A 17,157-nucleotide genomic window follows, 5' to 3' on the forward strand; every position below is an offset into this window, starting at 1 on the left:
AAGTGTAAGCCACGAACATAATTTGACTTTTGTCATTTGAACCCAGAATCAACAGTGTTCTTCAGAAACTCAAGTGCAAGCCTCACAGTTTAGTAACTACAGATGGCGGAGAACTCGAGTTATTGTGCATAAGCCAATTTTCTTTCTTTAGTCACTGAATGTGACCGTCAAGAGTTTTGACTCCAAGCTCGATATGGTTCTTCCTTATCCTTGAACTTTGAGCATTTTACTCCAAAATTGATAATGTTCTACCTCACCACAATTGAAAGCCATCCTAAATGTTTGGTAATGGTAGATAAGATACTGGACAACTATTGGTTTTCTGAGGAAACCACATAGGAGAAAGAAGGACGGAAAGACAGATGGATAAGATCAAAATATATGCTTTCCTTTATTACGGGGATATAAAAATGCAATCATATAAAAAACCATAAATAAATAGATGTATACATCCCACAACAGACATGCATTCATTAGTACCCAAGGTCGATAAAGCATTGGCGATACGCGGGTCATCTCATCTTCTCTAATGAAAGATCCCAGACATTTTCACTGATGATGGTCCAATGGTCGGAACATGGCAATCCATATGGACACATACATTTTCCAAGTCTGATTATACGCTATAGGTTGGTACCACAGATACACATTCTGATTTAAAAAAAACGATACAAAACAACAAGTGGTAATTCTCCTTCCCCGGTGAAATCGCTATATTTTATTAACCATTGTCACTGGCGATGACTTTGGGTCAGGACTCCAGAATCCAGATAGGTGCCTAAAATCTAGTATCCCCCGGGTTGATACTTCATTTGCACTTTATGTCTCTTCTACCAGAGCGGCAAAACTGATTTCAAAGTTAAAGCACCCTTCATCAGTAGCCATGGTCGTTGACGATGGCTTCAGGTTTGGACTTCAAATACCAAATTACCCGGTCTGATATTACCGCACATGTTGGTATTTCTGCCTTGTCCACCATTTCATGGCTGCCAGCTATTCCAGAGTCACCTCTGAGGCTGCTGAAGGGTTAGGCAAGGAACAAAGAAGGTCGAACAGATATTCCACATCAATAATTGTTGCTGCACCCTCGGATGGTTGCAAAGTCTGCATCTGAAACAGAATTTGAAAGGTTTATTAGCTAAGGCAGACGAGAGAGAGAGAGAGAGAGAGAGAGAGAGAGAGACAGAGACAGAGACAAACAGACAGAAAGAGAGACAGGGGGAGAGAGAGAGAGAGAGAGAGAGAGAGGGGGGGGGACAATGGGAAAAGACATTACAGGGAAAGTGACGTCACAGGACTAGAGATGAGTAACAATGTAGCAGAGATTACAAAAACAACAGACAACATACAAACATAAACAACTATACAACAGAGTAAAACAATTTAGGCAAGAAAACAAATCTTTCCGAGTCATATCTACAACATACAACGTGTATAACACAAACAACTATACAACTCACTAAAACATTTTAGGCAAGAAAGCAAATCTTTTCGAGGCATATGAGCGGCCGTGAAAAGAGCCTTTGGGTTTATGTTAACATCATTCCGTTCACATGCAAGGGAGCGCATAGGTCTTCTAATCTTCCTCATACTTCTTCTGACTTTCGTCACCTTCTCCGTTTTTAGCACACGTCGAGGATTTTAAACAGAGACAGAAAGAAGAAATAGAGAACTTTTTTGCAGCAGCAATAAGAAGCGAACAAGCTTTTCTCCTTCAACAGCAACAGCGAGAAGAAGAAAAGGCAAGAAAGAAACGACAGGAATAAGCGGCAGTGAAGAAACAAGATCTAGAAGAGAAGGATAATATTGAAAGCCAAACGGTGACAGTACTCTTATTCATTTTAGCAGAGTTAAAGAGTCTAAAACAAATGTATCAGACTTCTTTATTACGACCCAAGAGAAAAATTCCTTCCCAAGCCAACCAACCCAGCCCTGTTACTACGCCTGCGATACCACCCATAGTGATTTTTGCCAAATGATTGGCAGTATCCAGTCCAGAAGTAGGCCTTGGCCGTGGCAAAGGCTTAAGTCAGTTTGATTATGACCCACGTATCTGCTGCCCAAGGTATCGGACACAAATAGGTGTTATTGATCGACGACATTCGTAGCACCAAAACGAGTCTCGTACGAATTAACAACCCTCAAGACAAAATGTGTTTAGCCAGGGCTATCGTGGTGGGACGAACATATGCCGACAAGAACGACACAGTAGAATGGCAAAAAAGCCTGGAAGATCATTCGAAAATGGAACCGAGCCAAACAACGAAGTGAAGCAGAACTCCTATTAAGGTGGCTAAGCTATCCAAAGACACACACTGTGTCATTCATGAAATGCAAAAATTACAAGGTGTCCTAGCTCCACGCTACACCTTTAAAGTGCATCCTCAATAATTGCGCAGACCTTTATTGTTCCAAGGCAAAGATTCAAAAGACGAAAAATACATTCACGTCTATCATCACGATGAACATTGTGATGCCGTTACGAGAAAGTCAAGGCTATTCCATTCCATCGTGTTTGTGGAATACATTCCTAGCGAAGACGACGGAACCGTGTCTGACCCCAATCAAACCCATCTGGTTATTTCGATGACATGTTAGGAGAATACAAGGGAGAAATGAAACTGTAATGCCAGTGTCATTTACAACACTCAAAATTTGATTTAAAAAAGTAAAGCCAATCGCACCATCAGTCTCAATGCTCATTACGTGGTCCATTTTGAAAACCCTAGAGATAAATCACAGGTGCAATTCTTAGCCAAACAGTTAGGAACGCCTTGGCTGATTCATGCGTACGACGATGCCGCTCAAACACCACACGCCTACTCGTGGATTTACAACCCATCAAACCCGATTATTTGAGATTTTGTACCCAACTGTTTCACCACTGGTGCCAAGACGGAGGGCCTGTCGTGTAGAAGTCCTCGACGTCGACTTAACAAAAAAAACCTATAAAAACTTCTGACACTTTGGATCTGTCTCACACAGCGTCAGCATGAGGTCCCTTCAGTCTCATCTTTCCGTCAAATTGATTCGTGCCTTGTACGGCATCGGTCGCGAAAACAAAACCCATCCACAAATACTTGTTTGTGTTTTTAAAACAAACTCAAAGAAGTCTTACGATGGTTTACAGTGACAGCACGTCAATTACTGCAAGGTATCATTCACATTCCTCATCTTTTTAGAGAGAAACAAAGGAGCCTTGACGTAACTGGCCGATCTCCGCATCGACACTCAAACCAAAAAGCAAATCATTTTGAAACCTGGAGGGAGCGGTTCTCTAGGAGGTGTCATCATTCTCTCCCTCTTACAATGAGATCCATATGCTCCCCAAGTTCTCCCAAAGAAAAAATCCACTCCCCAACAAGCCACGTACACTTTACATGAACCCATTCAACGAAAAGTTTCCAAAAGTCGCACCTGAGTGGAGGGCATCGATCATCGATGGCAAGCCGATTTAGCCGATCTCTCTCACTTGGCTACCTACAATCGTGGCAACAAATATTTGTTTTGTGTCTTCGAAGTATTTTCAAAATGGCCTGGGTCGTGCCATTGCAAGCCTTCCAACTGGTGTTGAAACTAAGTGGTCGGCACCCTTTTCGATGGCAGACAGACAAGGGCACCGAATGTCTGAACCAAACTTTCCAAAAAGATTTAAAGAAACGTGTCATTCATTTTTTCACCACCGAGAATCCCGAAACCAAAGCCACCATCATGGAACGTTTTCAACGCACCTTGAATGTGGAAATATTTTACGCATCACCACACTCTCAAGTACGACGTCTTACCTCACTTGGACCAAGCGTACAACCAATCTTACCTTCCAAGCATCGGTCGTACCCCCAAGAAGTCCCGACGATGAAGTTACCGTTTTCGAGCGCCTGTTTGGTACGTCCCCAACAGTGGTTGTCCCCAAGAAAAGTGGAGTGTTGGCAGTAGGAGACTGGGAGCGCATTGGCAAAACCAAACGCACTTTCGACAAAGGTTACTTACCCAACTGGACCACGAAATTGTTTCGTGTCACTGGACGAGTGCGTGGCCGTCATCCTACCTATAAATTGGAAGACATAAACGTGGAAGCGGTTAAAGGAAGGTTTAACTTGCCCGAGCTGCAACGTGTAACCAAAAAAGAAGACGACGTGTACGACATCGAAAGCATTCTCGAACGAAGAAACCGTAAACTGGAAAAACGACGTGTCAAAGAAGTCTAAATGTGTTGGCAAGGATCTCATCCCAGTTTTGATTCTTGGATCGACGCTTCGAACGTCATCGACTATAAAAAGAAGTGGCCATCATGCCCTTCCACACAACCGCAGCTACTGCTACCACTGCAGTGACGACTCCTTCACCCAGTTCTTTTCTGCAAGATCTACAAAAGCAACCCTTGCAGTTGTGGTGTGGACAACGTTTGCCTACAACGCAAATCGTCTTTTTCGGTCAAATCTTTGTGGTATATTGTGCCATTGCACATTTGAGTTTGCAACAAGGAGATAAACAATTGTGGACCATTTTACTGAGTAGTTGCATCGGTTACCTTCTTCCCAATGCTTCCATGAAATACTCATCGAACGGGAACAACGAGTGGCTTTGGTGGAAATCTTTCACCCCACACAAGTCCTAAATGTCTTTCAAGATCAATTTTTTTTACGGTCGAAGTTCATGACTAGCAAGTGCAAATGTACTTAGATACCCATGTAAAATATGATATATAAAAAAAACATATGACTCAAAAACTCAAAAGTGGACCTATAACATCCTAATTCCTCCAGGCTTATATTTTAGCGGTCAACATTTGGTCAGCAAGATTGCTACCAGGTTTAATGTCGTGTTTCTTAAAGCTTTACAGAGTGCCAAACAAAGTGTCACTATTGAGTACCATAAAGTGTCTCGTCGTCTACTGATGCAATATCCTGAGGGGAACAAAGTGTAGTCCGTTTTATTTAGTCATGAATTGTTTGACAATTTGGGCGAGGACATGGAGATGAGGAAAACAGTAGAGGAGGTAAAAGGCGAATAAGCAATCATTTTCGACAATAATTCTTTTGCCAAGTTATTTTGTTCCCGGGTAGAACTGGACCAAGGACTGAATTTGATATTTGTGTACTCCGATGTGGTGGAGTATAACGTGGTGGGACATACCTCCGTGCCATTACTGCGTGTCATTCCTTCCAAAGTGGATTTTGCCATGAACGTTAACGAGGAAGGTGGAAACACATATCACGTTCACCGAGAATTTGTACACCCTCACTATTTACACGTCAGCAAGTCGTATTTTGACACTGTAAACATTGCTATAAAAGAGGACCTGGGACAAAATATTCCATTCACCAAAAGGAAACTCACGGTGAAACGACAGCGTGGACATGGTTTAGGAGATATGTTGAAATCGTCCTTTCGTTCGGTGGCCCCAGTTTTGAAACCAATTGTGACACGAGGATTGTACGACTTAAAAGATGCCGCGTTGACTCGAGGCAAAGAATTTCTCCAAAATGTCATCATCTACAAACAAAATTCGAAAGAAGGTTTCTTGAGAGCAGGCAAACATGTCTTGTTGAAAACAGGCAAAGACATTTTGGGCCAAGGAGAAACGTCTATAAATACCCTGGACGCTGCCGAGTCAGGCATTTCAGCTTCCCTGATGCCACAGCAAGGACAAGGCAGAGAGAGACGACAAATAAGACACTGCTTCAGAGGACTTCACACTCATAAAGCTGGAAAGACTAAAAAAAGAAGAATCGTCCAATATTTAGACATTTTTGAATATTAAATCATAGAGACAATTGAACTGGGTCTGTTAGCCATGCCAACTACCACGATGACGATGCAATAATCCAAATGTGTCGAATTTCATCCCGTTTCCTCTGTCAAGGATTAGGGATCAACCCCCATCGAATTTGACATCAAAGGACAGCCCGAAGATTACATCGATCTGAATAGCAGTTACTTGTACTTGAAAGTCAAAGTACTCGAAGGGATTGATAGTGACACTCCAGAAGGCGATGATGTACTAGCTTCCATCAACAATTTAATGCATTCCTTTTTCAGCTCTGTGGATTTGTACTTGGATAACTAACTGGTCAGCAGTAGAATACCCTTAGGAAAATCTCTTGACGAACGGAACAGAGGCCTAGAACACTCATATGGATGCTTGTGTGGTATGGAAACCTGACACACGAGGCAAGTTTAGAAACCTCGATGACATCAATATGGGGTTTAAAGACCGTAAAGAAAAAATTAAAGCCAGCCGTAGTTTAGAACTGATGGATAGTTTGCTTTTGGACATGTGGTTGCAAGAGAAGTATTTGCTGAACGGCGTGGATGTCCGTCTCAGATTGAATCTCAGCAGTGCCGCTTTCCACTTGATGGCTAAAGCTGCTGAGCACAAACCATCTTCCAAGAAGCCAGACACTACGTGCGATGGGTGGAAGTGTTACCTAAAGTGGGAAACGACATCAGTCACACTTTCAGCAGAACGACTGCCAAGTATCTGATACTACACGTGGAAGTGAAAACTTTCACCATTCCCGTAAACCAGCGATCTATGATCCAAGATTATCTGTTCCAAGGACAGTCATCCAAACGTTTAATTCTTGGCATCGTCGAGAATTCAGCCTTCATCGGAGCCTACGATGAAAATCCTTCCAAGTTTATTCACTTCAAGGTCTCAAAAATCGAAGTCAGTCGCGATGGCAAGACCTTGTGTACTAGACCCATTGAACTTACGTTTGATAACAAGAATTACTTGAGGTCGTACGTATCCCTATACGAAGCCAACGAACAGTTAGGAACCAACACCAGTCACGGTATTTCGTACGAGGATTATGGAGAATGTTATGCGTTGTGGGCTTTTGATTTTACTCCAGACCAAGGCAATGATGAGGAACATTTCCACCCTATAAAATCCGGCCAAATTCATGTGGAACTCCACTTTAAAGCAGCGCTGAAGGAGACAGTGAACGTCATCCTGTATGCGGAATTTGACAATACGATAGAAATCAACAGTTTGAGAGACGTCCTTATAGACTATTAGAAGCAATGGAAGACACTTATCCCTCTTTGAATGGTTGATAATCTATGGAAATATCATAGGAGGATACCCTGGAAAAAGAACCTCAAAACAAAGACGAAAAGGACATAGTGATGAAGTCCAGATGGCCAGAACGAGACCAACATTTAGTCTCCTGTTTTGCCAAACACCTGGCAGAAAAAATATGGAATTGATCAAGAAAAATTGATATGGTTTTCAAAACGATCATATCAGTCAAATTCAACACGATAAATGTCTGATGCTGTGTCAAGAAGAAAAATTGGACGAAGCTTGGAGTCTCATCTCTGAAGAAGCCGTGTTGCATGACTCTAGAGATCCATCACATCGAAGCTCTCTTGGCTCAAAGTGCAGATATGTAACGAAGAAACGGTTACTTGTCAGGCATTTTCAAGTAAAAAGTCAGGATTGAATTGATCACTTATTATTACCTGTGAAGAAAAAAACAACAAGAAATAAAACAATAAAAAATGGATACCTGGGATCTGTATTACCTTTTGAACCACAGTTCGTGCTCTGCCTCTTGGAATCATGTCGTGTGTGATAAAGGTAAACTGCATCATAGCAAACCTCAAGACCATCAAGCTTATGTCATCAACACGGATGACAGTCATCTCCCAGGAACCCACTGGATAGCTGTCTACTTTCCCTAAGATGGTTGTGTGGAGTATTTTGATTCGTATGTATTGCCACCTTTGGAAGACGATATCATAAACTTTATAAGAAGAAATCCCCAGACAACACGATTCAATAGTGTGCAATTACAAGGAACAGATTCCATGGTGTGTGGACAATATTGTGTGTATTTTCTTCATCAGAGCAGTCTTGGATATTCTTTAGATCATTAAGTGACTTATTTTGCTCGTCACTCTTCTAGAAACGATGACAAAGTAGATCGATGGTTTTGTGACCATTATGATTATCTTTTGTCTTTAGCTAGGAAGCGTAGAGTAAATCAATGGTCCAATGACTTTCCATTCCTATAGTTTGTGATTAGAAGGAAAATGTTTGTTAGTTTATTTGATTGTTTAAAAAATATATTAGATTGTTTGTTTAAAAAACTGTTGTTTTTTATTTGTTGGGTGTTAGTTGAATAAAAATGTTGTGTTTTCAAAAAAAGGCGTCTGTCGTTTCTTCTTCTTCCATTTTATCATGATATATGCTCTTTGACTTCTCTCTATCCCTCACCCTTAAACCAAACCATCTTAGCGTTCCGTGTCTAAACAGTGTAAGGATGTTTTCTATCGCGTCCGCACTTGAACCATATAAAGCGGTTTAGTCTCCAGTCTGACCATCCATTGTTGACTCATCCTTCTATGAAGAAGTGCTCAAGACTAGCCAAGCTGAACAAAACTAACATGAGTTTACATCATGTCAGGCAAAGCCTGATACCGAAGCCTGCAGAGACAGAGAATGTCAGAATGTTGAAATTGACTGAAGACCTGATAGAAGAGCTCTTCAGATAGGAAATCAAGAAAGAAAAGGAAGAATGGACGGAAAAGTACAGACTTCAGAAGCAGAGAGCAGCAGCAGCAGCAGCATCAACAGCATCAGCAGAAACCAGACAGTTGTCGACTGCCGTGTAGACACCAAAGAATTCTCCTTCTCTTTCCGAAGAAGAAGACCCTATCCTGTGGGAAAGCCTTCCGCCAGGGAGGACACAATTTTAGACAATAAAAGATTGCCATTACTCCCTGTCCACAAAATAACAGCCCTATTCGGGGCTACCCCAATACTCTAGAATAGAGATATTAATTCATTTGTCAATGATATGTTAGTAAGTTAAAAGTGTAGAAGTGTGTCTATAAGCACATCGTTTCTTTAACTTTGTTAGAAGTGTGTCTATAGGCACTTCATTTCTGTAGTTTGTCGAAATAATGGGTGGGTTTGTGATTGTAATTAGGGTTTGTAAGTAAAGAAATGAGTGAGTGTTTCTTTTAGGTCCGCGCCTTGCATGTTTTGGGCAATTGATTGATTGATTTGTTGGATTATAGTGGTGTGCGCACGTTGTGCATGTACCACTGTTAATGGTCGCACAGCGACCTGATAATTGATCCTGGGCGAAGGAAAAAGAGTCTCATCCCCCAGGCGTTTGTGTGTACAAGGTACACTGGTAGTTACAGCCTTCAGCCACGTATCCTTTTGGTTCCCATTGCGGTCTGATTGGATGGCTGTTTCATGAGTGGAAATGGACGCACGCACTCATGATACTAAAATAAATTTTATGTTTACCAATCACTGTGGTGTCGACCAATGCAGTTGTAATGTCAGTCGCGATTGGTTGGTGACAATGACGTCACACTAGGACACCAATTTTAGGCGGGTGGAAATCATTCCACATCTCCGCCATTTGTACAAATGTACGGACGTGGGAAGTGTAGGGAAGTTCCGGCATCAGACAACCCGCCCGTACTTACCCAAATTATGTTCAGTTGTTTGTAAATGGACCCTAACAACCAATATTGTGTGAGCCACCTGTGCAACTGAGTCAAATTCAAATGAGTTTGATAATTTTCCTAACTCCTAACAATTGAAATAGTACTAGTACATAGTGTACATAGTGAGATGCCCTAACAATTTTGTTTTCTAATTGTCTAAGCGACAAATAAAAGTTTAATCACTGTTAGGTAATTGGGTTTAAATTTTGACGCAAGCAACCGAAACGATCAAGTCACTTTTGGTTGGTTTTATCAAATTGGGAAACCAAGCCAAACTGGTCCCCTTAGATAAATGGGAATTTATAGCCCTAAGAAGAGCTGTTATTTCTGCCAAGGCGGGAAGGTGCCTCGGCTAACTTCTTCCTCGCATATTGCTTCCGATGTCCGTGTTTCCCTTCGCTTTCTGGATGGAAAACCTTCGAATCCGTGGAACAGGCTTAAAACTTCGGCTGCTTCTATCAGTGTATTCACGGGATGTTGAGTGTAGGCAACATTGAACCTTTTCTTGAGGATGTGACGTCTTGTGTGCCACTGCTGCGACTTGGGTTTTCTGTCCTTAATTGACCTCCAGGCTATAAATATAGTTGCTTTCATAAACTCGTGCGCTAACCTGATGTCAGCTGGAGCCATTTGAAGTCCCAGTGCTTTTAGTCGCTTTATGTTTGGGTCGCTTTCATCCTGTGTTGTTACTACCTCTGCTTCCTGTACGGTGACTTTGAAGGTTTTGTCCGGTGGTGGTTCTAATGGGACCTGTGTGGATAGCAGGATTTCTTTGATATCAGCTAGAATTTGTTCTGGTAGCACCTGTTGCATTCTAGAAACTGCAATTGAAGTGCTTGTTCTAGGAGGGGTCCTGCTCTTCACTGGCGGAGGTGATTGTCGTGGTGGTGGTGGAGGTTAAAAGACAATGTTGGCAAATGTCTCTTTACCTTTTCTTTGTGGGACTGGAGCGTGGTCCACCTTCTACTGGGCAGCCTTAGATTTAGTCCTTTCCCTTGTTGTTGGTAGTTGCTGGTAGTGGTGGTCTATCCCGCTGCTGTAGTTTATTCACTTTAGTGAGTGTAGTGGGTTGGGTGCTAGCTGGATCGGTCTGCATATATGTATTACACTCCCTCTGCTGCTGCGTTCTTCCACGGCGACCTGATAATTGTTTCTGGGAGAAGGAATGAGAGCCTCATTCCCCTGGCATTTATGTGCACACGGTGCACTGATAATTTTATCCTTCAGCCGCGGGACCATTTTTGGACCCATTGCGGTCTGACTGGAGGGCTGATTCATGAGAGAAAATGGACCCACGCACTCATGATACTACTAAAATAGTTCTGTTTATCTGTTTTGGTTAATGATATGGATATTGTACGTTTTGGTGTCAGGTTGTGTTTTCCTTCACATCCGTGTTTGACAAATATAAAGGGAGCGCTCGTCAGACTGGCTACTCCTTGTTGATTCGTGAACTAAGAAGAATAAGCAGCAGACTAAACAAGCTTCTGGAACTTCAGATGCATCTGGATTACGCACGGTGCTTGCTGGATGAGCTGGCAATGGATCCATAGAAGAACGTGCCAGAGTTGCAAAAGAAGAGGAGGAGTAGAAAAAGAAAGAAGCGGATGAAAAGAAAAGACCTATCTTACCTCACCTCATCTTGAGATGGTGAGGATACCGCCCCTGCGACAAGCACCACAGCCAGTACCAGCACAAAAACACGTGGTTTCCCATATATGAAATTGGGATGTGGAAATGGGGAGGCAACGACAAGAGTGGGATCCTCAGCGACCACAACATCCACGGGTGTATACTAGACGAAGGAGACAAGAATAATTCTTCACTATCCATCAAACGGAGGACTGGGATAGTGAAGCCATTAACCACAACAATCAATTGGGACAACGATTGGAGTCGGCGTTGGCTATGTGGTGCTCGGCCTGGGAGGTGTCACCATTAAGCTGGTGCATCTGAAGATCCAAACAAGACAGCCCTTCTTAGGGCTACCCAGATCTCTAAAAAAGAGACTATTCAAATTGCCATTTGGTGAATAAGTGGAGCGGTGTGATTATAAACACTGATTCCTTTGCTGATGTAATTGTGTGTGTGTGTGTGTGTGTGTGTGTGTGTATATATATATATATATATATATATATTATATATATATATATATATATATATATATATATATATATATATGCGTACGTTTGTTTGCATGAGCTCGCTTACGTTTGTGTGGATATTAAAGTGTGTTTGTATAAGTGCGCACACGTTTTTGTGGATAGTAGATTTGGGGGTTTGTAAGCGTTCGCGTACGTTTGTGTGGATAGTAGATATTGTTGTTTTTGATAGTATGTTTAGTTTTTTTCTCCTTCCCGTGTGTGGATAGTATAGTAAGGGGTTATTTTTTCTCCTTCCCGTGTGTGGATAGTATATTTTGGTTAGTTTTTGCTCATCACCTTAATGTGGATAGTATATTCGTGGTTTGTGGATAGTAGAGTAGGGGTTTGTGTTTTCTCCTTCCCGTGTGTGGATAGTATATTTTGGTAAGTGACCAGCTTGAAGGGAGCCAGGGATCTGGTACAAAAGCATGATCGAATAGGAAGTAGAAAAGTTACGAGGCTTCATTAAACCACCATATGTAAGAAGAAAAAAACTGGTTGAAGGTGCAGGAGAAATTTAGATCGATGAGTCATCCTCACTGGATGCCAGAGAAAGAGAAAAAGAAGAAGAAAGGAATGATTGACAAAGTAAGGAAATATTGGAAGAACTGGAGAAAATAGAAGAACCCAAAGGCCCTTTTCAGAGCCACTCATATGTCTAGAAATTATTTATGTTTTTGCCTAAAAAGTTTTTTAGTTAGTTGTATAGTTGTTTGTGTTATATATGTTGCATGTTGTAGATATGACTCGAAAAGATAAGCTTTCTTGCCTAAATTTTGTTTAGTCTGTTGTATAATTGTTTATGTTTGTATGTTGTCTGTTGTATGTGTTATCTCTGCTACATTGTTACCCATCTCCAGTCCTGTCACGTCACCTTCCCTGTTATGTATTTTTCCCATTGTCCCTAGACAGGCCCAATACTTTTTGTCCCTCTATAGACCCATCCATGTTTAATTTCCTATTTTAAATTCCCATTGTCCCTAGCCAGCCCAACAATGTTTAATTCCCATTGTCCCCAGTTGTCCCCAGAGTGCCAGGACCCTGTTTTTAATGGTAAGTCCCATTGTCCCTAAACAGCCCTTTATTACTACGTCCACATCTGCGTCGCAAGGAAGCAACCAAAAGTGTTGGCTATGGTCTATGCCAGTGAGAAACTTCCACAGTACATGGACATCACCACATCTAGCAGTCCGCTTGACTTCGAGACGCCCAGTCTGGTTAGATTCGTTACTGGAGGATATGACAGCTATTTCAGCATGGAGTGTCGAGTGGTCGTCAACAGATGTTGTAACTCGCTCACTCATAACTGAGCCATTTGTCTGCCCTCCTGGCTTCAACCTTCCACGTAATCTGTGGACCACAATGAACCGCTTTCGGACAGGACAGGGTCGTTGTACAGTCAACCTTGTCCAATGGTGACAGGCCACTAACTCTTCATGTTGCTGTGGAACTCTTCAGAACATGTCACACACTGTGAACCACAGAGCACTGACAAATTTCCCCGGTGGAGTGCAGGCTCTGCACCTTGCTGATGATGACCTTGTTAAATGGCTGAGCACGCAGTGCATACGAGAATAATAATAATAATAATAATACATAAAACTGGATCTATTGAATTAAAACTAACGAGAGATTTTGATTTGGAGACGAAGATCTGATTGTCTTGAATACCGTATGAATTATGACAAAACAAGAAAATGCAAGCGAGCAAACTGCACATGATTATTTTAGGCTTTCCTCCTGTGCTCGAAAAACAAAACACAACTTCAAAATCTTTGCAAATACTTCCAAAATTATAGATATTGATGACATTTTGATTTGAAATCAAAAACTTACCACTTTCGATAAAAATATTTTCAAGTTTTATTTTGCAAGAAAATGTGCAATTTTTCCATCTACTCTCTCTCTCTCTCTCTCTCTCTCTCTCAGAAGATATTTTTTTATAATTATTATTATATTTTAAAAATGTAAAATGACGAGAACATCCTAATATGTACCTGTAAAGTTTAAAATATCGGAAATAGAAATCGGGTCGATACAGTGGTAACAATGTTGTTACTGGCATGGTCCGATACCAAGTGATGATGGTTTCAAAGAAAAATGCTAAAGAGGTCGATCAGTTAGATGAGTCGATTCTTCTGACATATAACATTCCTGCCACTAAAATATTACATATCATACTTTCTGACTTCTGTGTAGCTGGTGATATTAACGTTTATTTCTCGATTAAATATGTGATGTTATTGTAACCAATCCGACACAATAATAGTATTTCATCCAGATCACCACGCATTCACATATTTTAACTCAGACAGTACATATCAGCAATACCAACATTAAGTTTACAGTCAGTACGAAACCTAGGTATCACTCTCGACAGCACGCTCTCATCACACCAACATGCAATGGACATGTGCAAGGCTGCATATCTGGAATTGAGACGCATCAATTTTATCTGCAATTTTTTTCATTCCGTTGATTCCACTAAAACACCTGTGTGTTCGTTAGCGCTTTCAACATTGGACTTTAACTCTGTCTGGTTCGTCTTAGTATCTACTACAGAAACTTTAGCAAATTCAAAATAAGGTTTTTCAAAGAACAGAGCAGACCTTTATTCTGCTCTGTAACTTTCACTCGCTACCAGAATCAAACGGTAAATATGTTCAATATGCTGCATTTCGTTGACCGGCTGCAGTTCAATATACATATCTGACCCTCTTGCATATGTATACCCCTTCTAGAAGTTTACTCTCGTCTTCCGACACTCGCATTGCTCACACTATTAAAACGAAGTCATACGGACAACGTTCTTTTGCGTACCGAGCTACATGGAACGTATTGCCATAGTTTTTATACACATGTGTTATTTTTCAAGAACAATCAGAAAACTCACCTATTTTGACAGCAAGAACAGATTTAAAACATAATAATGGTTATGTCATTAACTGTTGTCAGCATGTTTTTTTTTTAAAAAATTATTTATTGGTGTTCACTTTGCAGATCTTGTCGTGTGTGTATTTGATATGATATATAATATTATAAAACTCGTCGAGCTTTCTAAATCAACATTTCTATTTTACACAGGACTAACTTTGCAGATGTACAGGTGTCATCGTGACACGTACCAATTTAAATCCGTGTGATGTGATGTTTATTGTCATCTATAGGAGACAGCAATAGCCTTTCAGTGTTGTCAGCAATCCGAGACAGCAATAGCATTTCAGTATCTTTTTTACTGAATTAATCAAAAATGTGGCTTACTTTTAAAGAAAGTAACCATAGGAGAGTTTTCTGTTTCGAATAATAATGTTAACGATTATCATTTTATCCTCATATTAACATGCATGCACGTAGCTAGACCATTTCGGTCATACACAAGACCATATTGAAGTAGACATCCCCCTCGTCAACAACAAAGAAAGTAGTTGCGAATGTTCAATGTAAACATTGGTCATGACATCATAAAGTAACTTTTTCTCAAATCAACGTTGATTACAATATTAACAAATCATTAAAATAATTGGTTTGAAAGCATTATTGTTTTCTTGCCAGATTTTCGTACGCAGCTGGGTATCTATGTATAGGTAGGTCGGCGCCAGGAAAGCAAAGAGGAAGAATCTGTATATCCACAACATGGTTTTTCTAGTCTTAATCCTGCAGATCCACAACAAGGGTTTTCTAGTCTTAATCCTGCATATTCACAACATGGTTTTTCCTGTCTTAATCCTGCATATCCACAACATGGGTTTTCTAGTCTTAATCCTGCATATCCACAACATGGTTTTTCTAGTCTTAATCCTGCATATCCACAACATGTGTTTTCTAGTCTTAATCCTGCAATCCACAACATGTGTTTTTCTAGTCTTAATCCTGCATATCAACCACATGGGTTTTCTAGTCTTAATCCTTCATATCCACAATATGTAGTTCTAGTCTTCATTAAGATGATATGTGTATTTTCGGTTATTCCACAAGATTACTTTGAACGATCAACATGTGACATTTCCCTTTAAAATCAATATGAAAGAAACTAAATAGTTTTGGACACACCTAAAATAAATCAACGTGCTCTTTTCATCGTGTATTCATGCCAATGATACGAAAATGACTCGGCATGAACATGCAGGTTCAGACAAAATTGCTATGTGCCATTCGTTATATACACATGTCCGCAGGCAAGAAAAACTATTTCATCACTTATGAATGAGAGTAATGAAATGGAATAACATAGATAATTATATAATTTATAAAAGCAAATCTAACAGAGTCACGTAGTCACGTATGGAGGCCATTGCTTATTGCTAGGTAGATCTGAGATACATTATATATATATATATATATATATATATATATATATATATATATATATATATATATATATATATATATATATATATATATATATATATATATATATATATATATATTCGTTTGAAGTCAAACTAAAGTGTGAAAAGGCAGTCCCGTGAATCTAGAAAAGCGATGTTCTTTCATAGTCATTCCTCTCATCGTGATATGTAGCTTTGTTAAAATATAAACCTTTTGTGGGTTTCATCGGACCAAATGCCGCGTTAAAATTTCAACCTAATTAAGGATATGACCTTGTTACTATCTGTAATACTTTCCCACATTCACTGTATGTGCTGATTACCACTGCAAAGAAGTTAAAGAAAACTATATTCAATGATAAAAACGCATACAACAAAAGGAAGACACCTGTGGCTTACCGTCTTAACGAAAATATCCCTATAATTAGTCACCTCACGTAATTAGTTGGCACCTTTCTGAAAAGTCACCCTCACCTAGTATACTCTTTGCATTACAAATGACCGTGTAGCATGCAAACCACGTGACCTGAGAAGTTATCCAGTGACCGGAAAGTAAATATAATTGGCGGAGTTGTCAACGCCCAGGGATACATGGAGGGAGAGACCAATTATTCCTTTTACATAATTTATGTTAGTATTTGAAATTAACATGAACCGCAATTATCCTATTTTTATATCCATTTTATCTTCATGATTCAGCATATTACATTGTTATCCCAATCTACGGAATTTTATCCGGAAATAAAGAACCTGTGTTCCAACTCTGTCCATTCAAAATGCACATCTTTTATTATATTGTCGGCATGGAAACGTTTTACGTAAAGTTAATCGTAAAATTTACAGTATGTTATAAATACAGAGCTATCTGTCAGTGTAATTATTCTCAAGCCATTTAACAGACATTGCTATATTACGTTTAGATAAATAGTACAAATTCGAACCATCTTTGGTAATATTAGGATCAATATTTCTAACTTCTGTTTTCTTGTCACTGCATCCTCGTTGACCGTATGTGTGTGTGTGTGTGTGTGTGTGTGTGTGTGTGTGTGTGTGGAAACATGTTCTTGTATCAATCCATAGATAGAAAAGTAACCCATTTAATTTGTTCATTTAAGTGAAAATAAATAAAATATCCACTTTTTATTTCTTCGAGCTTTTCATGCATCGTCATCATGCATGCGCCTCAATTAGGTACATTATACTTT

The 17,157-nt window shown here is 40.1% G+C and overlaps 1 long non-coding RNA gene across 1 annotated transcript in view; it reads right to left on the bottom strand.

The window, feature by feature from the left end:
* Positions 1–378: 378 nt before the first annotated feature.
* Positions 379–17,157, bottom strand: part of LOC149791940 (uncharacterized) — a 40,178-nt gene continuing 23,399 nt past the window's right edge. The window contains exon 2 of the long non-coding RNA XR_016423235.1: positions 379–1,110. This is a non-coding gene — a long non-coding RNA (uncharacterized LOC149791940). The remainder of the gene's footprint in view (positions 1,111–17,157) is intronic.

The sequence above is a fragment of the Sinohyriopsis cumingii genome, chromosome 9, assembly GCF_028554795.1.
Source record: "Sinohyriopsis cumingii isolate HCF-2022 chromosome 9, ASM2855479v2, whole genome shotgun sequence".
In the NCBI taxonomy this organism is placed as follows: domain Eukaryota; kingdom Metazoa; phylum Mollusca; class Bivalvia; order Unionida; family Unionidae; genus Sinohyriopsis; species Sinohyriopsis cumingii.